Below are 26,432 nucleotides of genomic sequence, written 5' to 3'. Positions count from 1 at the left end.
CGGATACAACCAAGCGATAAACAGCAACAACTAGGAGTAGGGAAGAGAGGAGGCCTGGAGTAAGGAGGGGGGCAGGGTGCGGGTGTAGAGTAGACTACAACCTTTTCTGTTCAGGATAGCCACGTACCGAAACAAACCTGAGAACCACTGTGCTGGTGTAATTGCAGTCTTCAGGCCACAATTCATCTGAATGTGCAGGTCCGATTTTGTGCTGGGAATTAGTTGGGAGTCTGGCCTAGAGGCATTCTCTCAGCTTCTGCAGATTGGAAGGTGTTTCCTTCTGGCCGAGCATCCTGATCCAGACGCCACAAAGGAGCCCTGGGTGCAACCCCACTGGCCTTCCTCATCCATTTGTTCTTTTGCTCATTCATTATTCATGGAGTGGCTGTTCTGTGAGAAGCCCCGTGTCGGGTACTGGACGGGATATTAAAAGGTATCCTGCTTTCCAAATTGGATGATATATTTCCAGGTATCAACTAGGCCAGGGATCAAACTGCTTGTTGCTTTACATTTATTGACTACCCAAGGAGTGCAGGCTAATGCGGCTGGCATGCACACACATCGTGGGTCCTGACCTCCACACTTAAATGGGCAAGAGCTCATTGCAGGGGAAATAAAAGCAAAGCATAAGACAAAACGACCATATCTCAGAGGCTTGGCCTGTTTTTCCTAGGCTGGGGAAAAGTGGGGATGGTTTAGCATCTGCTGCTGCTTGGCCCTCCGGGGGAGCTGTCCCAGCTCTAGGTGCTAAAAAGAAAGCTTAATATGGCAGGTGACTCATCTTTCCAATAGTTAAGACAATGGAGCTCTCTGTCCACAGGAGCTGCAGCAGTGAGGGGGAGAAGCAGGACCAGGAGCTGATGTTCCAGCAGGCAGGGACAGCTCAGACACAGGCAATCCGGGTTGGATGACACAAGGATGTCTGGGCAGCAGACACTTGTCATCAAGACAGTGGGTCAGCAGGCATGAATAGTTAAGTGCTACTTTGGGGATTTTAAGACTACGTGATCCAATAGGGAAGAAGCTGGGCCAGCAGAAGGCAGGCACCCGTTCTCAAGAAATCTGGAGCATTAGGGGATTAGAATAAGAAATAGAGAAAAGTGACGAGGAGAGAAGCCAATTTTAAGGTCAAAGGTACCGTACCTTGACGGAGAAGGAAATGTTTCTGCCTGGGAAATCCCATGGACAGAGGAGCCGACAGGCTACAGTTCATGGGGTTGCAGAGTCGGACACGATCTAGTGACTGAACAACAACAGCTACGCTTGAACACGATGGGAGACCACTTTAGTCGGAGCAGCCGTCTCAGCCTGTGATAGGATTGGTCCTGGGATTTGGGGATGAGGCTGCTTCTGAAGATGGTAGGACTATGGAGAGGGTAGGCCAGAGGCATCTGGGAACCAATGTCACTTAACGGAAAAAGTAATCAGGTTCTCCCTGGTGTGGTAAAGGTCTCATCAGAGTCTAGAGCAATGCTGCTCAATTGTGGTTCATGGACTGGAAGCATCAGCAGCATCTGGGAACTTGTTAGAAATGCAGATTCTTGGGCCTGAACCCAAACCTACCAAGTCTAAACCTTTATGAGCGGGGCCCAGGAATCCGTGACTCTTAACACATTCACATTTGAGAACTCTTGGTCTGGAGGGTGTTGTGGGGGCTGCAGTGGTCAGTGAAGGCTCCTGGGAGGAAAGAGTGTGGGTGGGCTTTGGATGAGAGCTAGGAGAGGGAATGCTGCGTTTTGTACCTCCCACACGGAACCAGGACTTTAAGTTACTTGCATGCTTGTGTTGTCTGTTTCTATTTGGTTATAGCTTTGGTAATTTAACATTTTCCATATCTCTTTCTGTTAATTATGGGCTTCCTTGGTGGCTCAGATGGTAAAGTGTCTGCCTGCAGTGCAGGAGACCCAGGTTCGATCCCTGGGTTGGGAAGATCCCCCAGAGAAGGAAATGGCAATCCACTTCAGTACTCTTGCCTAGAATATTCCATGGACGGTGGAGCCTGGTAGGCTACAGTCCATCGGGTCGCAAAAAGTCGAACATGACTTCACTTTCTTTCTTTCCTTTTCTGTTACAAAATGGCATGGGAGACGTGAGGTGTATTTTCTTCCCCTCCCCTATTATGGGGCATCCTCCTGTTATCTAGCTTGAAATCTCTATCATGTATCTGCAGTGTTCTCCTTTCAGAAACAGACTTCAAGCTTCACTGAAGACAGGGGACATTGCATTGAGCTCCAGCTCTGTTGCTCTCAAGGTATACGACCCTGGGCAAACTATGTGAATGTTTTAAGCCCAGTACAGTCATTAGTAAACCTGTGGTAATAATACTATCTTGAGAGTTATTATAAAATTTAAGTTAAATAAGATGGTTCATGTGAAATCAGTAAAGGCTGATACCAAGCAGTGTTGCTGTTGTTTCAGCTGTTAAGCTATATTCGACTCTTTTGAGACCCCATGGACTCTAGCCCACCAGGCTCCTCTGTCCATGGGATTTCCCAGGCCAGAATACTGGAGTGGGTTGCCCTGGATCTTCTCTACCCGGGGATCAAACCCACGTCTCCTGCATTGGCAGGTGGATTCTTTACCACTGAGCCACCAGGGAAGCCCTACCAAGCAGCATTAGGTGCTATTATTACTAGAACACAGAGCTGTGCCTGGCACTGAGTTCCCCATAGGAAATGGGGGAAAGGCTCTGAAATGGTACTTTGTGGACTCAAGGGCTTTTCTCTTCAACTGTATGTAGCCTGTGTGGGTCAGTGTGCCTCATATATGGCTGTATATGTTGGTGGGTCTGCTTAGGGTTTGCCGTCTGCACAGGTGTGTGTGTGTGTGTGTGTGTGTAAGTGATAGGAGCTGGCATCTGGTGTTTCCCACGTGGGAGTAGGAAGTGGTTGAGTATATTATGTGCTGAGTGGCAACCATGTGGCATATTGTGAAAGAAGTTTAAGAGCAGAGAATCCTCAGTGTTTGGGATCCTCAGTGGGATAGCACAGAAAAAGTAGTCTCTAATTTGTCAGTTGTGTCCAATAGGGATGCAGTTTAGACAATAACAGGAGCCTCTAAAAGAAGATTTACATGCTAAGTGTCTAAAAAGTAACATCTTCAGAGCTTTGAAGATAAATATACTGTGAGTACATTTGTGTTGAAATTGTCAAGGGGAATATGAAAATGATTCTCACTTAACTATTGCAGCCTAGCCCTGCCTTCCAGGAAGGCTGCAGTTTCCAGTATGTGTTCTGATCAGAGCCTCTCTTATTCCTGAGGTGAAAAGACACTTCCCCAAAGAGGATGCAGTGAGTGTGTTGGAAGTAGAGGCAAGAGAGTGTCCGGGAAGAGAATAGGTGATGCTGGAGACAATATTCCTGTCCTGGGGGAAAGGGAACTCCTTTTCGTCTCTCTCTCTTTTTTTTGTAGTACAACATTTATTAAAAATTTAATAGCAAATTCTTAGTACCTATTAAGAGTCTTGCTTATGATAGGTTCTCAGAAACAATCTCTTTTTATATTTCACTGTTATATTGACGTCTTCTACATGTTTTAAATATAAGAACCAATTAAAGAATGGTGGTCTGGATCCATCATTGCATGTACTCCCAAAACAAAGACAAAAATTGCGGTAAAAGTTCATATTAAAAAGACTTAGGGCCTTATATTCTTAGGGAATATGCAAACATGCAAAATTAAATTTTATTTTCTCCTGTGAAGAAAAAAATAAGATTTAAGAAGATACTGAAATAGCCTCAGGGAACTCCTTATTTTCAACTCAGTGCCCACGGTGGGCCAGGGGGTGGTGCTGGCTGTGGTTGGTCATGACTTCTGCCATTCCTTGTTACCAGCTAAGGAGGACTAAGAATTGCAGGAAGATTGGTTAACCTTGGAGATTAGCTGGTGACTTGCCAGTTGAAAGAGAGGAGGCTACAGCACTGCCCAGCCCACGTCCCTTTGGGAGGAAGAACTAGAACCCGGATCTTTGTGAATGCAAGATTCACGCACTTTCCTTGCTCCAAGGGTCCCTTCCTATGTCTTACAAGATAAGCTGACTCACTTTCTCTTTTCCCCTCTCTGCCTGTTTTCCCAAATAAGCTTTACTCCCCCTGTCCTGCCATTATCCCAAAGAACAACTCTAATTCATCCTCCAGCCCCGCACCCCCACCATCAGCTACTTCCCCTCCATCTCATTATCCAAAGTGAATGAGGCTCCTCACCCCTTGAGCAACCAGGCTCCCCACCCCCTCCACCCAAGAGTTCTGGTATTCAAAAGGAACCAAAGAAAGCTATTTATTTTCCACTTCTCTGTTTTTCTTTTTCATTTAATTACTGGTATCACAACAGGATTTTTTTTTCTGTTGCTTTTCATTGCAAATGTATAGTATTTCATCTACATTATGAGTTAAATAGGCTTTTGTGGGCCAGCCTAGAAACCCAATCATCATTTATAACAGATATGACTTCTCTGGAAATGGGTTCTGAATTCCAAATAACTGACTTACAAATGAGGTTTTAGAATGGAGCTCATTTCAGAGCTGGAGACTGTATCTTCTACTTTCTAGGCAGTTTATCTCTGAATGGTCTTGCTGTCTCCCCTCTTTTTACATCTCTTGTTCTTAGGTTGGATTCCCCCAAATTAGGTACCCTCAATGGGGTGAGAGCTCAGACTGTTCTGTCCCTTGTTCTCAGCCCATAACCAGCTACTGATACATTTAATTAATGTTAATTCATACTCCACAATATGTCCTATGTAGGCTTGGCTGAAACCAACCATGAGACACTGAGCATCCTTGGTGCTAGGGATCGTTCAGTCTCAGGACCCCCCAGCCCCCAACTCAGTTCATGCTAGTAAAATGAGGCTATTTATGTAACATTTCCTGGAGGCTCTTTGCTTGGGTACCTGGCACCAAATTGGAAATGAGCAGTCAGAGTGGTGTGTGTGTGTGTGTGTGTCCTCCTGAGACTGAGAAGCTGCTAAACATGGGCGTGGAGATGATACCACGTGGGACCCACATAGTGTTCATATTCCTCACACCACCACATCCCACTGACTCACTCATGAGGCCTCTAGATGCTGCACAGTTGCCAGGGAAACCAGGAAAAGGAACTGTAGGAAAGCCATCTCCTCCCTAAGCTCCTGGGCGTGCCCCCTTGAGGGTGGAGGAGGGGAGAAGAAAGAGAGTTCTTCCTGGCTGTGATAGGTGGTTGGGCAGTGCTGACGCCTAGCCAGCATGCCCTCTTTCCCCAGGTTGGCTTTCTCCGTGCGTCGTCGTCGTCGTGCATCATCGTCGTCGTGTGTCATCGTCGTCGTGCGTCGTCGTCGTCGTGCGTCATCGTCATTGTCATCGTGCATTGTTGTCGTCGTGTGTCCCCTGAGCTTTACGTTCTGCTGTTCCCTCTCTCCCATTCACAGCGCCATCAGCTCCTGCCCCAAAGCAATCTTTTAATTTCCTGGAAGTTAAGATGACTTCTCTACTTCATAAAGAGTAGGGACTTCTGGCTTGTGGTTAAGGTTTGAAATCCAGCTGCTGTTTAGTTTGGCAGAACTAGCAGAAATGTGCCATTAAAAGAATGATTAACTCAACTCCATCTCCTCTTTCAATTGAAGGAAAGGGGCTGGGATCTAAGTGCTTACAATTCCCCATCAGAGCTTTGCGGCTCTGGTTAATGAAGATCCATCTTTGGTCATCCTTGGAATGACCTAAGTTCCTTCATGCTGGGTTGAGGGCCTGCGGTGTGCACAACATTGGAACCAGGCAGTGAGAGAAGGGTCTTCAGGGGGCCCACAGTCTCCCAGAGGACACAGGGCAGTGATTTCAGATTGAGACAGCAGGGGCTGGCACTACAGGACATGGACAAACCAAATGCTATTAGCAGTGTCCATAGGAGGAAAAGACCATCTCAGCCCAGGATAAAGGGGCAGGAATAGTGGCATTGAAATGGGCTTAAAGTAGTTGACTTGTTAAGTTTATTGAGTTCCTACCATTTACTGGAAACTATTCTAAGTACCAGATGAAAGAGCCAGCAATTCCTGCCCTCATGGAGTTGCATTCTCGTGGGATCATAACTACCACTTATTGGTGAAGCTTAACTTGGGTCAATGGCTATATTCAGTTCAGTTCAGTCGCTCAGTTGTGTCCGACTCTTTGTGACCCCATGAATCGCAGCATGCCCAGCCTCCCTGTCCATCACCAACTCCCGGAGTTCACTCAGACTCACATCCATCGAGTCAGTGATGCCATCCAGCCATCTCATCCTCTGTTGTCCCCTTCTCCTCCTGCCCCCAATCCCTCCCAGCATCAGATACATTACATCCCCAATATGCCTCATTTCACTTAAACCTCAATTGTCTTATGAGGGGCATGTTATTATTGTTATTGTTATTGCAGCTTTCAGTTCAGTTCAGTTCAGTCGCTCAGTTGTGTCCGACTCTTTGCGACCCCATGAATCTCAGCACGCCAGGCTTCCCTGTCCATCACCAACTCCCGGAGTTCATGCAGTCTCATGTCCATCAAGTCAGTGATGCCATCCAGCCATCTCATCCTCTGTCGTCTCCTTCTCCTCCTGCCCCCAATCCCTCCCAGCATCAGAGTCTTTTCCAATGAGTCAACTCTTCGCATGAGGTGGCCAAAGTACTGGAGTTTCAGCTTCAGCATCATTCCCTCCAAAGAAATCCCAAGGCTGATCTCCTTCAGAATGGACTGGTTGGATCTCCTTGCAGTCCAAGGGACTCTCAAGAGTCTTCTCCAACACCACAGTTCAAAAGCATCAATTCTTCAGCGCTCAGCCTTCTTCACAGTCCAACTCTCACATCCATACATGACCACAGGAAAAACCATAGCCTTGACTAGATGAACCTTTGTTGGCAAAGTAACGTCTCTGCTTTTCAATATGCTATCTAGGTTGGTCATAACTTTCCTTCCAAGGAGTAAGCGTCTTTTAATTTCATGGCTGCAATCACCATCTGCAGTGATTTTGGAGCCCCCAAAAATAAAGTCAGCCACTGTTTCCACTGTTTCCCCATCTATTTCCCATGAAGTGATGGGACCGGATGCCATGATCTTCGATTTCTGAATGTTGAGCTTTAAGCCAACTTTTTCACTCTCCACTTTAACTTTCATCAAGAGGCTTTTGAGTTCCTCTTCACTTTCTGCCGTAAGGGTGGTGTCATCTGCATATCTGAGGTTATTGATATTTCTCCCAGCAATCTTGATTCCAGCTTGTGTTTCTTCCAGTCCAGCGTTTCTCATGATGTACTCTGCATATAAGTTAAATAAGCAGGGTGACAATATACAGCCTTGACATACTCCTTTTCCTATTTGGAACCAGTCTGTTGTTCCATGTCCAATTCTAACTGTTGCTTCCTGACCTGCATACAGATTTCTCTACTAATGGGAAAACTGAGGCTTACAGAAGACAGGTAACTTGAGAGCCATGTGGACTGAGTGTTATGACTTTATGATATCTTGAAAGTGTTAGTTGCTCAGTTGTGTCAGGCTCTTTGTGACCCCATGGACTGTAGCCCACCAGGTTCCTCTGTCCATGGAGTTCTCCAGGCAAGAATACTGGAGTGGGTTGCCATTCCCTTCTCCAGGGGATCTTCCCAACCCAGGGATCAAACGTGGCTCTTCTGCACTGCAGGCAAATTCTTTACTGTCTGAGCTACCAGGGAAGCCTTAGGAAATGCATCCACCAGCTCTGTCTGGGAGGGATGGAGGGGAGTGGAGTCTGGACTCTGAGGGGCCTTCTATAATATCCCAGGCCTGAGATCATAGTGATCTAGATTGGACTCTCAGCAGTGGATTATGTGAGACTTGAAGAAATAAGGAGATGTAGGTGGATGTGCTTGTATAAGTGCTCTATGGAGGAGGGTTGAGATTCTGACATGTGTAGACAAAGTCTGAATGAGTGGGTCTCTAACTCACTCCCTACAGGGGCATGGCAACTGTCTTTATCTTTTGAACAACTTTATTAGCACTAACTGTGGACTCAGACAGAGAAGGCGATGGCACCCCACTCCAGTACTCTTGCCTGGAAAGTCCCATGGACGGAGGAGCCTGGTGGGCTGCAGTCCATGGAGTCGCGAAGAGTCAGACACGACTGAGCAACTTCACTTTCACTTTTCACTTTCATGCATTGGAGAAGGAAATGGCAACCCACTCCAGTGTTCTTGCCTGGAGAATCCCGGGGACAGGGGAGCCTGGTGGGCTGCCATCTATGGGGTCGCACAGAGTTGGACACGACTGAAGCGACTTAGCAGCAGCCGCAGCAGCAGTGGACTCAGAATATGAAAAGTAAGCTTTGCTTGAAGGGGAGGGAAGAATTAACTATTTTTTGTTGAGCTTACATTTCTCTTTTCGTGTGCAGAAATAAGGTATATTCATTACGTCCAAAGATAATTCAACCTTGGCATGCAATAAATGCATGAATCATACATCTCTTTGGCCTTCAAGTCTCAAGGCTAACAACAGTTTTCATTCTGTCATTAAACAAGACCTATTTGATCATGATCATTAATCTGTAAAAATTAGTTTTCATATGTATGTTATATTTAAATAAACTAAAATATACCAAGCTCACTGAAGCTGTTCTTGCGAATAGAATTGTCAACCGTAACATAGTTTGCAAATACACCTATTACTCATGAACTCAGATTTAAGGGGATAGTTAGATTTTCATCTGTCTTTGGGTATTTAAACTGGATTCTCACCTAGGGATCATGAAGGGGGAAAAAAATCAATGAGGAGCTATTACTTACTCTCCGAAGAGGGGTTCTTCTGCCTTACCCGAGTGGAGCTGTGAATAATTCAACACATTCCTGGGCTCCTTTTTCCTTTCTTGAGGTTGAGCTTATTAAAATTGCATGGCCAAAGGACACTGGTGAGGAATTGACTGGCTCCCTCCATCTCAGCTGCCAGAAGCCCCAACATGGTCTCATAACAATCTCAGCTCAGTCTCTGGGGACACTGGGCTGCCATCAGCTGGGGATGACGCATGGGTGAATGAAGAAAGTGGGGGAGGAAGAGCCAGGCATCTCCTCCATGCCGTAGCTTTCGTCCATTCCCTTGGCAGCCATTCTGCTAGTGCATGGAAGTGGGATGCTATCTCCATGTTCTCTATTGATTAACTTGGTCATCATTGTTGGCCCCCTCATTAAGTATTTAGAATTCTTTAGAGTTCACTGTGCTCTAGGTAAGTGATGAAGAGTCAGGGCCCCCTTTTAGAAGCTTTCCAAGACTATCTAATTCATCTCCTCGAATGAGGGGAAATCTCTAGAGAAAGCATCCAAACTGAAGATTACAGTCAGTGCTATGTTTGTTGGGGGGAAGGGGGAATCCGATGACACTAAAGAGTTTTTGAAAATGCTATGGTTCTTTTGGAGCATTTTTTTTATGGGTCAATATATATAAGTTTCTTGAACCAGCTAGGATTCAACTTGGAGGCTGAAAATGGTGGGAACCCAATGAGACTTTTAAATCCTGTGGACCCAGGTCAGATTTATTTAAGCGTTGTCAGGGAGATTGAAACCGAATGTTAAATCTGATTAATCTTGCAAGGAGGGAGGGAATCTGAGACAGATATCGCCATCAAGTGCTATTCTGGGCAGCAAACATTTGCCCACCATCTGAATCCTTCTTTAAGTCTCTGGTTGTAATCCTTCCCTCTTACCACTCACCCCAACTCTGGTTCCTGTTCTTCCTCATTAGATTGATGTTTTCCCCTCCTCCTATCTTATGTCTTTTTTTCATCAGTTTATTTTGCTTCTCCTGATGCTCAAAATAAAACATGATAAAAAAAAAACTTGATAGGAAAGTGTAAAACACCAGAAAAACATCAAATCATCTAAAATTCTACTACCAATAGGCAAGTTACCATTATGGCATATATCCTCTTGCATTTCTTTCCATAGTATAAATCATACTTTTCATGTAATTTTTTATCTCAAGTTTTATTTATAATTGTATCATAAGCATTTCCCCTTGGCATCAAAATTCTTCTTAATCACAATTTTAATGGCATCATAATACTCAACCATATGGATATTCACAATTTGCTTAACCTTTTCCTTTAAAATTAAATGTTTATGTAGTTCTAGTTTTAGGCTATTATGATAATGTTGTAATGATAACCCTTGTATGTAAATCTTTAACCATCTTTTTGATAATGTGTTGAGGATAAATTCCTGGAACAGGGATTATTGGCTCAAAAGATACATATTTTTTTTAGGTTCTTCATGAACAATGCCAAATATCCTTTCAGAAAACTTGGGCCAGTTTCATCTTATCTAAATTTACCTACACTGAAAATTCTTTTTTCACTCAAGCATATACTAATTTGATTGATGAGAAATAGTAACTCATTTTTGAAATTGTCATTACTATGAGACAGATTTGAGCTGAAAGAAATGGTTATTAGCCATTGTGTTTCTCCCTTTTCAAGTTCTCTCTTCAATTGTCTTTACTTTCCTATTGCCTTACGTTTCCACCTCAAATGAATTAGCCCATCTTCAGGATATGTGTCACTTGACTCCTCCTCTAATCCTCCCATCAACTCCCCCTTAATCCTTTGCCACCTCTAAAGATTTCTGCTTTCAGGGCTAAGAGGTTGACAGCCCCTGGATTACAGTTACCAAGCCCTAAGAGGTGTTCAGAAAATGAATCCCTGTAGTTACTTAAATGGGTTCAAGAACACTTTGGATTTTGTGGTCTTGGAGTTGCCATGAGGAATGAGACCCTGTCTTGCTCACACCTTTGTGACCAGCGCCTAGAACAAAGCTGACACATGAGGCAAGGCACTCGGTGCCTGTTTGTTGAGTGAAAGGGCAAAGCCTTTTCACGTTTCCAGCTTCTTCGCAGTGATTTGACTCTCCTGACCCACAGCTGTCTCCCTGATCTCAGGAAAAGAACAAGGGGGGCTGCCAAGCAAGTTTGAAATTAACCTACATTTTGCAATTTGTACAAGAATATAATTAGATTCCTTCTCCAGAGGTACTCCATTAATGTAATCGATGATAGTAGTTACTCAGTATGTAGCCTTAAAAAATTGCTGATGCCTCATAAAAACAAACACTTGCCTAGTAAAATTCTCTGCCCAGGACTAGTCACTTATCTGTTTTATTTTGTATGAGACCTGGTATCTCCTCTGCGGCATGTCCACTTAGAGACAGCAGCCAGGCCTGCTCCCTTGGAGGCCGGAAGGACCCCTCAGTCATCACACCTGTGAAGTGGAGGGCTCTTGCTGCTGGTGGGAGGCATGGAATTGCGTGGCTCTCACCATCAGCTAGTTCTCCCATGCTGGCTAGCTGGTGCTTCCCATGGCTGACCATACGATCCAGTCAGCACTGCTATTGCCATACAACTTAACTCTTTTATTTTTTTAATAGACATGTAAGTATGTATGAATTCAGCACCAGTTAAACTTGTGTAAATTTAGGGGAGCCACTTCCTTCTTTCACCCTGTTTCTTCCTTCTCCTACCAGAAAGCATTCTCTAGCCTTGGGGTGTCATGGGTCTCCAGTTGTCCTGCCTTTAACTGCAGGCAGGCTGATGCCCATCAGGGACCCTGAGCCTCCCCTCAGAGACTTGTGGGGAGATATCAGTTGGGCCCTAAACCCGGGAGCAAGAGGCTAGTGATGGAGACATCACCCCCTGGTTGAGAAAAGAGTGAAGAGGTCATCTGAGCACAGCTGTGAGCTGCCATCTCTAATAACCAGGGGGAAGTGGGTGATGTCAGTTCCTGCACTGGAAAGTTCTTTTGAGTGACTTGGAGCAGATGGAGAGAGCGTGGTGATTTGCACATGGTGATCCCGGAGGAACCTGTCAATTCTGAGGTTAGGTCTCCGTTCTCCTCTCTCCAAGGAAGCCCCTCCTGCATGCCACTCTCAATGCTCTGTTTACTTCATATCACAGTCACTGACTGTTGTGCTTGTCTACCCGAAGGCGAAGGAGATGTCTTATACACCTCCAGGTATCTGGCACGTAGTAGGCATGAAAACATTTCTTTAAAAAAGTTGCAGAATGTGAAAGTGGAGTTGTTGGATGCAGGGACAGAGCAGAACATCTTGGTGCTAACTCGGTTGTTGAAAGTAGAATTGATATTGCTCTCACTGGGCGAGCTCTGTTTTGAGGAAGAAATTTCTCCATTTTCCATATTAACTCTGGAAACCTTTCTCCAAGTGACGGCCGCACCGTAACTCTTCCTCCGTTTCGGGCTCGTCCTTCTCGCAGGTTCCTATGCATTTCAGCACAAACAGATGCTGGGAGCTAGACTGTGGCGGTGTTATAACTTCCGCATCCCACTGGGGTATGTGTTCTGCCGGAGAGGAGTCCGGGCCTCTGGTTACAAAGATGCTTCCAGGGTCCTCGGTGTTTGGAAGGTCCAGAGCACTTTGACTTGTCCCTCTGCTGGTTGAAAGGGTGTTGAGGATTCTGTGTGTCCCTGAAGTGTGTGTGCATGCACGCGTGCTGAATGCTTCAGTCATGTCCGACTCTGAGACCCCATGGACTGTGGCCCATCAGGCTCCTCTATTCATGGGATTCTCCAGGTGAGAATACTGGAGTGGGTGCCATTCCCTCCTCTAGGGGACTTTCCCATGCCAGGGATCGAACCTGCATCTCTTACGACTTGCTCATTGGCACGCGGGTTCTTTACCACTAGCGCCACTTGGATTCTCCACCAAATAGACTTCTCTCTTTTGAAAAATAGGCAGCACCTAGTTCGACTTCTTTGACTTCACTGTGCCTCTGTCCCTGTCTCATGAAGTGGCCCCTGCACAGAATTTCCAAATTGTGGTCCCAGCACCACCAGCACCAGAATCACCTGGCTAGGCTTGCAAAATATCCGATTCTGGTCCTGCCAGTTCAAGCTGGTGGATCAAAGTTGTAAGCAGGGCCCAGGAATCTGAATTTTAGCAAACTCTGACGATTATTCCTAAGAGTTGGCTAACTCCTGCCCTAGTGCGTGGGGGAGCTGGTCTCCTGGGGAGCAGTGGTCCTAAAAGATGTCTGGTCCAGGTGGGGCCAAGGGATAGTCACTGCTCCCTTTCCACAGCCTACTTCTTGCTGATCCATAGTTATATATAAAGCTGGTGATATGCATTGTTGGGGTTAAAGTATGAATAAGATGATGCCTCTGTCATTATTTTAAAGAAGATGTCTGTATTCGTACCTGATCACTTTAATACATGATACATTGGGACACATCAAATGCCATAAAAGACAGGGAGAAGGGAGCATTTTAGGAGGTTGGGATGATCTGGTGAAAGTTTAATGGAGGTAGGATTCAAATTGGACCTTGAAGAGTAGCTGGGACTTCCCAGGCACATGTGGGAAACGAAGACCTTCTAGACTGATGGACCCATGTGAGCAAACTTCTGGAGGCAAGGAGGATACTGGGATATCTGAGCAGTGGAAGGAGTCCCATGTGGCTGGAATGTGCGAGGCTTACGGATGGGAGAAGAGACTGGAGGAGGAGTAAAACTCAAATACTTTAAGACTCTCCTCTGTTGGCCCATGGGAGAACTTGAAACATTTTCTAGTAGGATAAGATATGATCACATCCTCTGGGAATAAAACCTGGTCCAGGGGTTTGCATGACCATCTATTTCCCCACATTTGGGTGAAAGTGTTAGTCGCTCAATCGTGTCTGACTCTTTGCGACCCTATGGACTATAACCTGCCAGGCCCCTCTGTCCTTGGAATTCTCCAGACAAGAATACTGGAGTGGGTAGCCATTCCCTTCTCCAGGGGATCTTCCCAGCCCAGGGATTGAACCCGGGTCTTCCGCATTGCAGGCTGATTCTTTACCGTCTGAGCCACCTTTGGGAGTGGTCACCACATTTGGGTTCAGTTCAGTCACTCAGTCGTGTCTGACCCTTTGTGACCCCATGAACCGCAGCACGCCAGGCCTCCCTGTCCATCAACAACTCCTGGAGTTCACCCAAACTCATGTCCATTGAGTCGGTGATGCCATCTAACCATCTCATCCTCTGTTGTCCCCTTCTCCTCCTGCCTTCAATCTTTCCCAACATCAGGGTCTTTTCAAATGAGTCAGCTCTTTGCATCAGGTGGCCAAAGTATTGGAGTTTCAGCTTCAACATCAGTCCTTCCAGTGAACACCCAGGACTGATTTCCTTCAGGATGGACTGACTGGATCTCCTTGCAGTCCAAGGGACTCTCAAGAGTCTTCTCCAACACCACAGTTCAAAAGCATCAATTCTTTGGCGCTCAGCTTTCTTTATAGTCCAACTCTCACATCCATACATACCTACTGGAAAAACCATAGCCTTGACTAGATGGACCTTTGTGGACAAAGTAATGTCTCTGCTTTTTAATATGCTGTCTAGGTTGGTCATAACTTTCCTTCCAAGGAGTAAGCGTCTTTTAATTTCATGGCTGCAGTCACCATCTGCAGGGATTTTGGAGCCCCCCAAAATAAAGTCAGCCACTGTTTCCGCTGTTTCTCCATCTATTTGGGTGGTCACCTGCAAATTGGCACTTGCCATGGGTATTTGCCATCTACCTCAATAAGGATTAAATAATGAGCTGCTGATCTTCAACACCAATGCAAGGAGTTCAGGGTGGAGAGCAGAAATAAGGCACTCTGTGCTCCAGGTGGGCAGGAAAACTGATTGGACAGGTCTTCAGATAACTGGGTATTTTCAGGAGATGATTTTCAAAGCCTAATTCTTGTATCTCCTCATGTCTAGAAAAGCACTAAAATCCTTCATAGTGACAACTGTTCCTCGTGACTAGCAAAGCTTCATGAGACTAGTAGAAACCTTCTGGAAAAACATGTGCTTGATTTGCATGTATTCCCCCTTCACCAAAATCACATATATAGTGTCCTCCCCTCCGCCTCTTTGGAGCAGTTTCTCAGAGCTATCTGAGGTGCTGCCTCCCGGGCTGCAGTCCTCATTTTGCCCCAAATAAAACGTAACTCACAACTCTCAGGTTGTGCGTTCTTTTAAGTCGACGGTGTTAACAAAGTCCTTTATTCCCTTTGTGTCACCTCACCCCTCAAGCCCTCAGAATTCTAAACCATCTGTACTCCAGTCCACGTGATAGAGCCAAACCTCAGTGAGAGAGGAAAGGACGGACAGAGAATGCAGTTTGGTCATTTCTGCATTGTCCACCGCGCTGCTGGAGGGATAGGCATGGGAGGTGAAGAATTCATGACCGTGTGTGTTACCAGAGGCACGTATACTTGGCTTTGCAGTGCGTGGTGTGATTGCTGGCAGCAGGAGCAGCTAATTTACCTTCCTAATTAGGCAGATATTCAAATGAGTTGGCACTCCCTGAACGCATGCCACCAAATTGCAAGGCCCTGTCAAAGAAACCATGTCCATCTTCATGTTAATATTAATTATTTATGTTCATACTAGTTAAGAGTACTCTGGAGCATTAGCATTAAGAGATCTCCCATCAGCCTGGCTTGTATGGCCAATGGGCTCCCAGCTGGACGTCTCCATTTGTGATTGATTTTTTATGAAGCTGGGAATAATCTCTACCACACTTAGAATTGTTGAATGGAGGCTTCTGATTTGTTGTGGTAAGGGATATGTTGTTACGTTGATAATAGTTTCCTGTTTGGTGTAGAATTCTTGCTCGAAGGCAGATTTCTCTGTGTTGCAGCGTACACAGTAGCATGGGAAAGCCATTCGTGGTTCTAATTCCCTTTCGAACTTTAGTTTCCAGTAAAGTACAGTCAGATGTGAATGATGGGATGTACTCTAAGCCCATATGTAGACAGGACAGAATTTATAACCATCAGTAAAAGCATTCATCTTTCACTTATGCATCTCATCATGGAATTTTATAGCTAGAAGCAACTTTAGAGATCAACTAATCAAACTTTATCATTTTAGTAATGAAGCCCAGAGAAAGTTAAGGATCTGGAGTCTGTAGTACTAAAAGTGTGTTGTGGGGTACAGGCTAGCCAAGGATACAAAGAGAAGTGGATTGGAACCCTGAAAACCCTCTGAGGATCATGCCAGGTTGATTGTCTCTGTGTATCTTAGTCACTATACTTCCTATGGGTCCATGCTGGAGAGGGTACTCGTACTTGCTCCTTAACAATTGCCACTGAGCCCCAAGAAATTGCTAGGCACCCTTCAAGATCTTTGGATAACTGATGGACAAGGTGGGCTTAGTCCTTTGCCGTTTGCATCTTGTATTTCCCCCAGACACATGGCGCTTTCTGCTGGCTTCAGGCCTGTCCTAGACCCAGCTCAGCCTTCCAGATCCTGGGTGTGTGATGTTCCTTAAGCTTGCCTGCTGTTTGGTTTTTTAATGAGAGTGAACTGAAGAGCACAAGAGGGATTTTCCTCTCTCTGTGCAATCACCAGCAAGAATTGAACTGGATGAGAGCGAGAGAAGCAGAGCAGAGCTGCAGTGATGCTATCCAGTTCCAGCTTCTAAATGTTCTCTGGGAGGCTAGCCAAGCAAACACCCTCACCCCCAGGCCCCTGTGAAGGTTGGGAGGGGCTGGATGGGGGGAGCTTGGAGCTCAGGAAGGGTTTGTAATGAGGCGGAGAGGAAATGGGAAGAGTTCCCCAGCATCTCCTGTATTGGCATGCGGGTACTTTACCACTAGGGCCACCTGGGAAGCCCCCTCTCCAGCATCTCTGATTAAACCACTCTCAAGTTTGAGAAGTTACAGAGGTCAGGTGAAGGGGAGCTAGACAAAGGGGGAGATGGGTAAGAGCGAGGGGAGGCAGATGTGTGAGTGGTGATGGGGTTCCCAGAGCCCCAAAGAGGAGTTCCGAAAGTCCTGAGCAGAGCTTGTCTCTCCCCTGGACATAAATAGACACTCTGTGCAGGAGGGGAGGCAGGCACTGGGCCAGCACATCAGTGCCCTGTGCACGAGCTGGAAGAAGGTAACAGAGCCAAGCCAACTGCCCGGGGCCTGCCTTTCCCCCACAGTACAGATTATTTCAAAGGGATCTTCTCTGTCCCTCTAAGAATAATTGAAGCATATGGGATGGGTGAGGAGCTAGAATAAAGTAACCCAGAGTAAGGAAAGGCCTGGGAAAGAAGCTGATGAGACACACCTTGAGAGCGGAAATAATCCATGAGAAAACTATTAAACAAAGTAGAAAAGAAAAACAGGTGAATATTTATCTGATGCTCTGATGGGAGAAAGATTTTTTAAGCTTAAGGGAAATCACAAAGGAAAATATTGATAGGCTTGTCTACATTCAAATCAAAAACTACACAGTCCCCAAATTAATGAAAAATTAAAAGGCAGAGAAACCTGAGCAAATACTTGCAACAAACACAACAGATAAAACATTAGCTTTTTTAATATGGTAAGAGGGCATGCATATAGATTCAGAGCCCATTAAATAAATGCATGAAGGCTTTGACAAGGTGGCCCAAGGGAAGTCGAAATTCTAACATATGTGAAAAATGTTCAATTTAACCAAGTAATCTGAGATGTCAATATAGTAATATCATATTTTTTTTATTTTTGGCCTAACAAGGTTAAGAGAATGCTCATTCATTGTTGATGTGTTAGAGGGAGATTAAGCTGATGTAAGATTGCTTGAGGGGCTTCCCTGGTGGCTCACTGGTAAAGAATTCGCTTGCAATGCAGGAGACATGGGTTTGATCCCTGGATTGGGAAGACCCTCTGGAGAAGGAAATGGCAACTCACTCCAGTATTCTTGCCTGGGAAACCCCATGGACAGAGGAGCCTGGCGGCCTACCATCTAGGGGGTCACAAAGAGTCTGACAGCACTGAGTGACTGGGCACACACACACACAATATTACTCAAAATATATTTGGCCGTATTTTTCAAAAGACAGCATGTTCATATCCTTGGACTAAGTAATTTCACTGAAGGGCTGTTATCCTAAGGGAATAGTCTGAAATACACATAAAGTTCTATATTCAAGTTGTTCATCACTAAAAACCAATAATGATCATAATGCTCAAAAATGGGGTAAGAGTTAAATTATGGCTTGGTCATATGGTAAATGATGCTGTAACCAGCAAGTGGCATGGTTCTGCAGAATTTTTAAAGCCACAAAGAAATGTTTATATATTGAATGCTAATTGAAAAAAGCAAAATGCAAAATTACAAGTAGATTCTTTCCAATTAGAATGTTACAAGGAACTATATACACATATGCAAGGAAAAGGCTGCTGCTAAGTCGCTTCAGTCGTGTCCAACTCTGTGCAGCCTCATAGACGGCAGCCCACCAGGCTCCTCCGTCCATGGGATTTTCCAGGCAAGAGTACTGGAGTGGGTTGCCATTTCCTTCTCCAATGGATGAAAGTGAAAATGAAGTCACTCAGTTGTGTCTGACTCTTCGTGACCCCATGGACTGCAGCCTACTAACAGTGGTTATTTCCACGTGGTGAGATTATGAGTGATTTTTTAAAGGCTTAAAAAAAAATTTATTCCTATAAGCATGCATGATTCAGCAAACTTAAACAGTAATAACAGCAAGAAAACCAAACACTTTATTTAAAAGTAAGAAGAGGAGGGGTAGATAGAGTACCATAAGCTGGGGACAGGGTGATGTCTGTGGAGACACACAGCCAGAGAGCTGAATCAGCAAGTCGTGTAGCTGGTTCCCGGGGTCGGAGCCCAGTCGTAGGACAAGTTGTAGATGCAGTAAGTCTGGAAGTCCAGGAATAGATCTGAGTCCAGGTTGGAAAGGCCCTACTTCTTTATGGAGGCAAAGAACTCAGTGCAGGGTGGTCCATGTTAGAACCTCCAGGGCTTGGGAAAAGAGGCCACCAGGCCGTCCGTGGAAGACTGCTGCCCATCCCCACCTGGTATGACTTGAAAGCGAAGGTGTTAGCTTTGCAGTCGTGCCTGACTCTCTGCCACCCTATGGACTGTGGCCCTCCAGGCTCCTAAATCCATAGAATTTTCCAGGCAGAAATACTGGAGTGGGTAGCCATTCCTTTCTCCAGAGGATCTTCCCAACTCAGGGATTGAACCCAGGTCTCCTGAATTGCGGGCAGCTTGGGGCGTAGCAAGGAGATCCATCCAGTCCATTCTAAAGAAGATCAGTCCTGCGTGTTCTTTGGAAGGATTGATGCTAAAGCTGAAACTCCAATACTTTGGCCACCTCATGCGAAGAGTTGACTCATTGGAAAAGACTCTGATGCTGGGAGGAATTGGGGGCAGGAGGAGAAGGGGACGACAGAAGATGAGATGGCTGGATGGCATCACCGTCTCGATGGACATGAGTTTGGGTGAACTCCGGGAGTTGGTGATGGACAGGGAGGCCTGGCGTGCTGCTATTCATGGGGTCGCAGAGAGTCGGACACGACTGAGCGACTGAACTGGGGTGTAGTAAAAGTCCATCCTTGTGCTGTGTCTAGACTGTATAAAACCTGAACCCCAAGATTCTCTGGACTGGGGGAACAATATCTGAGTTATTGAAGTATCAAGAGAAAAAAATGTGCAGACTGGGCGTGTGAAGAGCCATCGGTGGGGGAAGTCACTTCTCTTTGTGATGGTGGTAGGGTCACAGCAGAGGGTGACTGGGCAGTCCCCGGCACGCGTGTGCCTCTGCACGTGACTTGACCTGGTCACCCTTAGCACCAACAGAGGCCTGTGTTCCCCACCCTTCCCCGAGACCAACAGTGTGTGCATGCTGCCAGGAGTCTGGGTGGCAAGGGGAGCCGCTTGTGGTCAGGGAACACAGGAAATTGATATGTCCCCTGGGAATAGCTGAATCAATCTCTGAACTTCTTAACAAAGGGTTTTAACTAGGTGACATCACCAGCTATATATGCAGCTTAGCTCTTGGGTGTCAGGATGTCTTTTCTTTGCCTAAAAAAGCAGAGATGGATGGATGCTTCACAATAATCACAAAAACTGAGAAGAGCCAGTGGGAGCTGATAGAAGCTTCATTTTTTTTTTTTTTTTTTTTAAATATGTGTGTGTTGCTGACCTAAATATCCTGACTTCATTTCTGGATCCAAATGCTTGTACTTGTGTGTGCACACAATACCCTTTTTTCTCTAATGTTTTCTGCACATCTGAGGGTTCACTGGAAAACAGGCTGTCTTAGTTCAGTCTGCTATAACAAAAACATGATAACTGGGAGGCTTAAACAACTGATGTTTATTTTCTCAGTTTTGGAGGTTGGAAGCCCAAGATCAAGGTGCCTATGGATGTGGCCTGGTGAGGGCCCATTTCCTGATTTGCAGATGGCTGTCTTCTTGCTACAAATGTCTTCACATAGTGGAGGGCAGAGAGAGGGAAAGGTTCTCTTTTCTTGTAAGTGCGAAGGCCATCATGAAGGTTCCACCTTCATGACAGCATGACTACCTCCCAGAGGCCCTGTCTCCAAAACCCGTGACATTGGGGGTGAGGGTTTTGGCATATGAGTTTGGGGGGCACACAATTGTTCAGTCCATAGCAAAGAGCTTGAGACTGAGCTTCACCTGCAGAGAGTTTATTGGGAAATACCCTGTGAGGGAGGGAGAGAGGAAGAATGGGAAGCAGGATTGAGCAGGAGAAATGATGGAGCTGTGACAGAGGCTTTGGCCTCTGTCACACATAGAGCACAGGGGGCTCTGGAGTTGGGCTGGCCCTTCAGAGTGTTCTGAGATGAGGCAAGGAATTGACCTCCACATTGACCTGTCACTGGCTACAGGCTGCTGCTTGGGAAGGGTCTAGCCTTGGGCAGGGCGGCTCCCTTTGGCCAAGGGCAGTGGCTAGGGAGCGTCTCAGCTGTGAGCCCCTGTGCTGCAGGGGACTTGGTGGCGTACGACAGCGTCCACTACACAGGACCGTGAGAGACTCAGCACACCTCACCTCCATCCTGACCACTGTCCACCACCCTGGGCCCACCTTGGTGGTTTCCAACTGCAGAATGGCTTTCTTGATGGTTCTAGCCACTCCATCAGGGAGGGCTTAGGGAGGTAGGGAGTCAGGGCTTGTCCACAGGACTTGGTGGTCCCACTCTAGTATATCGTCAACCTCATCAACACCTGTGTGAGTGAGTGTAGGCCAGTGCCCCTGCTTTTAGGGAGCTGATGTTGGTCACTTTGAAACAACACTGTCCAGTAGAAATATAATATGAGCCATAGATTGAAACTTTAATAGCCATTTTTAAAAAAGAAAAAGATCAAGTTAACCTTAATAATAGAGTTTATTTAACCTAAAATAATCAAATTTTACTTCAACATATAGTCTATTTTTTAAAAACATTTTAATAAGTTAAACAATTTTTTTGGTACTAGGTCTTTGAAATTCTGGCTAAGTTTTCTAGTCTCCTTTTGACCAGTGAGACTTCAAGTGCAGTAGGCACATGGGACTAGTGGCTACTGTATTAGAAATTGCTTAGAATGCCATTTTTTTTTCTGCTATAAATTCTACCCTCCTAGTTAATAAAATGTAAGTTTTTTGGATGGGGGAGGGGAGACACCGATAATTCAAATTCATCACCATTAATATTAAAATTCACAAAGCATAGGATTGGATCTGCTTTGTGTGTGCAGTACTAAGAAGGGATACCTTCCTCCTAGAAGCCTCTAAGCTTCTGTTAGAGTGTTTACTAATTAAGCTCCTAAATCTACACAATCCGTCTTCAGGGTCATCTGGACTCTGGGACAAGTTTCAAGAGATGACATAGTTTATGATGAACTGAAAATAACAATAAACCAATAACCAATAAAACCAATGAACCTAGTAACATGAGCAGCAGTACCTTAAAAAGTCCCAAGATGCTGAGATATTAAGCCATAAAGTAGAAGATACCCTTCTCTCTTCTGTGGGTTGTGATACCTTCTACTTTCCCAAAGTAGAAAGTTAATGATTTCCTCTGAGCAAAGGAGGACCAGAATTTCGGTGAGTAGAAGTTTTACTTTTAAAAATATTTGGGAGCAAAACATTTACACTGATTGAATTGCATTTTCACCCGGAAGAGAATACCCATCAGAGGTGAGTTCAAGGTACATTACTCTGTCTTTGGCAAACACCACACGGGTTTTCCAGCTGTAGGCGCCTTCTGTGATCATTATATCAAGCAGATTGCCTTCTTACCCTCCACTGCCTGGGTTGCTGTGTTTTTTGTTTATTCATGTCTCTGTTTTTCTCCTCCTCCTGGTGATTGGGTACTTTGCCAGCTTTTGAAAAGTTCTGTGAGAGGCAGATACCGGCAAGGTTGTCCTGGGACTTCCTGCCCTGCGTCTCCTCTGGGTGGAAAGCCCTCTCTGTGAGGTCAGAACATTGTCACTTCTTCTCAGATTCCTTTTTGGTACGAAGTGGGTGCCTGCTTCCCCTGAGTCCTCTCACCCCAGAAAGCAACATGGCAGACTGTTCAGAATTTATTTGACTTCTCGGCTGTCAAGCTCCAGCAAGATTTGGGTGTACGTGGTGATGCTGGTTTCCATCAGATCTCTTTTTAAAAATTTTAATTTTTTAACACCAAAAACATTTTGCATTGGGATATAGCTGATTAACAATGATGTGGTAGTTTCAGGTGAACAGTGAGGGGACTCAGCTATACATGTACATGCATTTGCTCTCCCCCCAAGCCCCCTGCCATCCAAGCTGGCACATAACATTAGGTATTATTTGTGCTATACAACAGGTCCTTGTTGGTTATCCATTTTAAATATAGCAGTGTGTACATGACCTTCCTGAAGTCCCTAACTGTCTCTTCCCCCAGGCAACCGTGAGTTCATTTCCTAAGTCTGTGAGTCTCTTCATCAGATCTCTTTTAAAATAGCTTTGCCTTGCTTCCTTCAGAGTAGTGCTATCTGATAGAACCATGATGTGAGCCATATACTTAATTTTTAATTCACCAGTAAGTGCCTTAATAAATGAAACAGGTGACATTAAATTTAATACTGCATTTTATTTAACCCTATATATCCCAAATAATCTCATTTTAATATCTCACCAACATAAAAAATTATTAGTGAGGTATTTTACATTCTTGATTTTCGTATTAAGTCTTCAAAATATGATGGGTACTTCACACTTAGGACACATCGGAATTTGAGTCCTAAATTTTCTTCAGAAATACTAGATCTTATTTAGAGTTCAAAAAATTTACGATGGAAAATGTGGATTCACATATCCAACTTGTTCTAAACATACTTAAAACTTTTTAAGAACTAAATTGAGTACCCCCTCTTAAGTCAATTTTCTTTATATATCCATAGTAATAAAACGGATTTATCAGTGAAGAATGAACTGATGTGATTTTGGAGCAAAGTGAAAAGTAGTCCTACCAAATAAGCCTGTGTTTAATGAAAAAAGATTTCATGTTACTTTCATTTTTAAATTTAAACTTAGGTTTGGTGAAAGTTACATCAGATTGGGACTTCCATGGGGTCCAGTGGTTGAGACTCCCCTCTTCCACTGTGGAGGACACGAGTTCCATCCCTGGTTGGGAAACTAAGAGCCCATGTGCTGCACGGCATGGCCAAAAAAACCAAAATAAGCTAACTAAATCTTAAAAAAAAAAAAATTGTATCAAATTTAAAATTCATCTTCTCAGTCACAGTGGCCACAATTCAGATGCTCAGTTCAATCACGTGGGGCCACGTTAGAATATTTAAAGCCCTGTTGAATTGGAAAGAACAAAACTATAGTGATTTTTTCCCACGATACCTCTGTGTGTGGCTATTTTCAAGGGTTTTGTTTTAAAGGCGCACACGTGCGTCTGTGTGTGCACGCCTGCCTGTGTGTATGTCTTCATTAACTCCGTTTCTGACTCTTTGTTTGGGATTTTAACTGCTGTGTCCCTACCTTTTAACTGCAGTGGGTTTTATTTCCTTGCTTTCTGATACCATTTTTCATCTCATGCTCCGTCCAGCTTTTTTTATCTCCCCCCCCCCCGCCTCCTGCTTTCCGTCATGAATGGGTCACAAAGGGTAATTTTAAGAGAATAGAATTTTTTTTTAGGGCAGGTTTTAGGATCACAGCAACACTGAGTGGAATGTATGGAGATTTTCCATGTACCTCATCCCCCCATCACATTTGGACCCACCCCCATCATCAACGTCTCCCACCAGAGCAGTGTGTTTGTTCCACTCGGTCATCTGCACTGATACAGCCTTATCACCCAAAGTCCGTAGTTTACCTTAGGGTTCACTCTTGATGATGTGCGTTCAGTGGTTTTGGACAAACGTCTAATCAATGTATCCGTCACTATAGTATCATACAGAGTATTTTCACTGTCCTAAAGCTTTTCTGTGTTCACCTTTTTAAATAATTATTTTTTGTATTGAATAATTCTGAATTCCCAGTAGTAAAAAACAATAAAAATAAAAAGGTTGTGTAGATTTTTTCCCTCACTCTAAAGTAAAATGTAAGCAAACTTAAACAACTAATCCCTTGGAGCCCTTGATTGATTTCCTTTTCTTGAAGGTCCTGGACTAACAAAGGGGGGAAATGTCTCTGCTACTGAATCCATCTGAGATCCGCTGGGCACTCGGTGTTGGGTTTTGCTGAGGAGGCTGCTGCGACGGTCATTTGTTTTTTTGCTCTGACCCCAACAATTGACTTCTGTTTTGAGATGAAAAAGAACACAGAAATCTCTCAGATCCTCTGTCCTGGTACAGGGCGGAGGGAGGTCAGCTCTGCTTTGTGGGGTGATGGTTGCCATGGGAAGTGATAAACAGCATCCTAGCCAAGGATATGAGATGTTTATGATGCTGAGGGACAGGTCAGCTGGGACTGGGTGTCGTCACCAGACAAGACCTGGGGGGAGAGGGAACTGCGGCAGGGCCCTCAAGTTAACTTGGGCCAGTAGATGTGTGACCTTGAGCAAGTCGGTCTCCTCCTTCGGCCTCAGCTTCCTTCCTCATCGTCAAATCGAGCTGTACCGTATGTGCCTCCTCCACCATATCGGCCTGTGAGACCAGATCCACTTCTCAGAGCACTCATTCCTACTGCTGGGCAGCACCCAGTTACAGGCCTGAGAAGAGGTTAGATCAAGCAGTTCCATTATTAAAAGCAATGGGGAGAAGGGAGAAAATAGGAGCTAATGCATCTCCATGTTCCATTTTCACTCCCCAAATAATTCACGTCTGCACTAGTTGTTTTTGCTTGACCTGTCACGACCTAAACATGTATTCACCAGCAGATACCCACACACCCAAATCGTCCAGATGCCTGGCCCAGTTATGGCCTGGCACCCTGAACTTTCCTCTGCAGCTGGCAGGAGAGGCAGACTGGGGCCTCTTGGGATGTGGATGTCTTGGGAGCATTTTGCATAGTTCATCTTACTCAGTTTGCCAAGTGTTTATTGAGTTATCTACTTACTTATCTTTAAACCTATGTTTTTAAGCTCATATTTTGTGCCAGGTCCTAAAATAACCCTTTTATAAAGATCAGCTCATTGACTTATATGTTAAGATAAACAGATCCTTTTAAGAAAATGTCACAAACACAGTTCTTATCATCCAGAAACTCATAGAATACTTTGAGTTGTATAATATGTCTGCAGGAAACAGTTAAGAGTCCAAGGCATTGTTTTTTTTTTTTTTTTTTTTTTTTAAATGCACAAATGATAATATAGTCAGTAAGTGCTTCAGACATTCAGGGAGGGGAGAGATCATTTAGGACTAAAGTTCAGTCATGAAGGTGTTTCTCATACGTGGAGAGGAAGGAAGATAGTTTTTTGAGTAGGAATAATATGGGTTAAAGTTTTCATTACAATCGACTGGTAGGTATAAGGGAAGTAAAAGATACATAGGTACGTCGTTGAATGAACAGATCAATGACTTCAGGCTTCAGGTTGGGTGACTGAACCTAGTCAGGCCGCTGCAGTAGGAATGGTGATCATGGTTTCTGTTTCGGGGGAGGTAGTGTTTGAGATGATGACGTGGCCACTTGGAGATGTTTGCGGACACCTGAACTGCAGTGTAGTTGAGAAACTGAAGGAGGAATACAGACTTGAGAGTCATGGAATAGAGGTGATCATGAAGTCATAACATAGGATTTTGTTTCCTAAATGAAAGAGGAGCATGATGCCTGGAGTCATTTGAAGTGCACAGGGCTTGCGCTTGCGGGAAGAAGGGGTCAGCAAAGGGCACAGAGAAGGGATAAATGGACACGTGGTAGGAAAGCATCTCGTGGAGGGATCAAGGAGTCAGGTTTCCTGGTTTGGCCGACACCTGTGCCGCCTGATGGCAAGAGGTACACAGAAAGGCCAGAGGCAGAGCCCAGGGCCCTTCTGGATGAGGACGAACAAAGGACTTTGTGGAAAGAGGTCTGTTCTTTGTTATGCTCGCTGGTAATTTTGCTCAAAGACCTCGGTGTTACATGACTGCTACCAAGGGCTGAACTTTCAAGTACATTTTATAAAATAGGAAAACACAACAAAAAGGGCTCTGAGAGCCTATTGAGTTTACAGCATGGAGAGGAATCACTGAGGTCTCAGAGCTCTTCCCCTTGCCTTCTGAGCATCCTCTTCTGCAAACACTCTCATTTCTGCAGATAGCGTGCGTATGTTTTCACT

General features: G+C 44.9%; 1 protein-coding gene and 1 non-coding gene across 3 annotated transcripts in view; both read left to right on the top strand.

The window, feature by feature from the left end:
* The window catches only part of TMEM178B (transmembrane protein 178B), a 412,460-nt gene that overhangs the window by 143,688 nt on the left and 242,340 nt on the right, over positions 1-26,432 (top strand). The gene's annotated exons all lie outside the window — the stretch shown is intronic.
* On the top strand, positions 1,858-1,929 carry TRNAC-GCA. Its single transcript has one exon. It is a non-coding gene; the product is annotated as a tRNA-Cys (tRNA).

This window comes from Bos indicus x Bos taurus, chromosome 4, assembly GCF_003369695.1.
Source record: "Bos indicus x Bos taurus breed Angus x Brahman F1 hybrid chromosome 4, Bos_hybrid_MaternalHap_v2.0, whole genome shotgun sequence".
NCBI lineage: Eukaryota > Metazoa > Chordata > Mammalia > Artiodactyla > Bovidae > Bos > Bos indicus x Bos taurus.
This window is presented reverse-complemented; position numbering and strand designations above follow the sequence as displayed.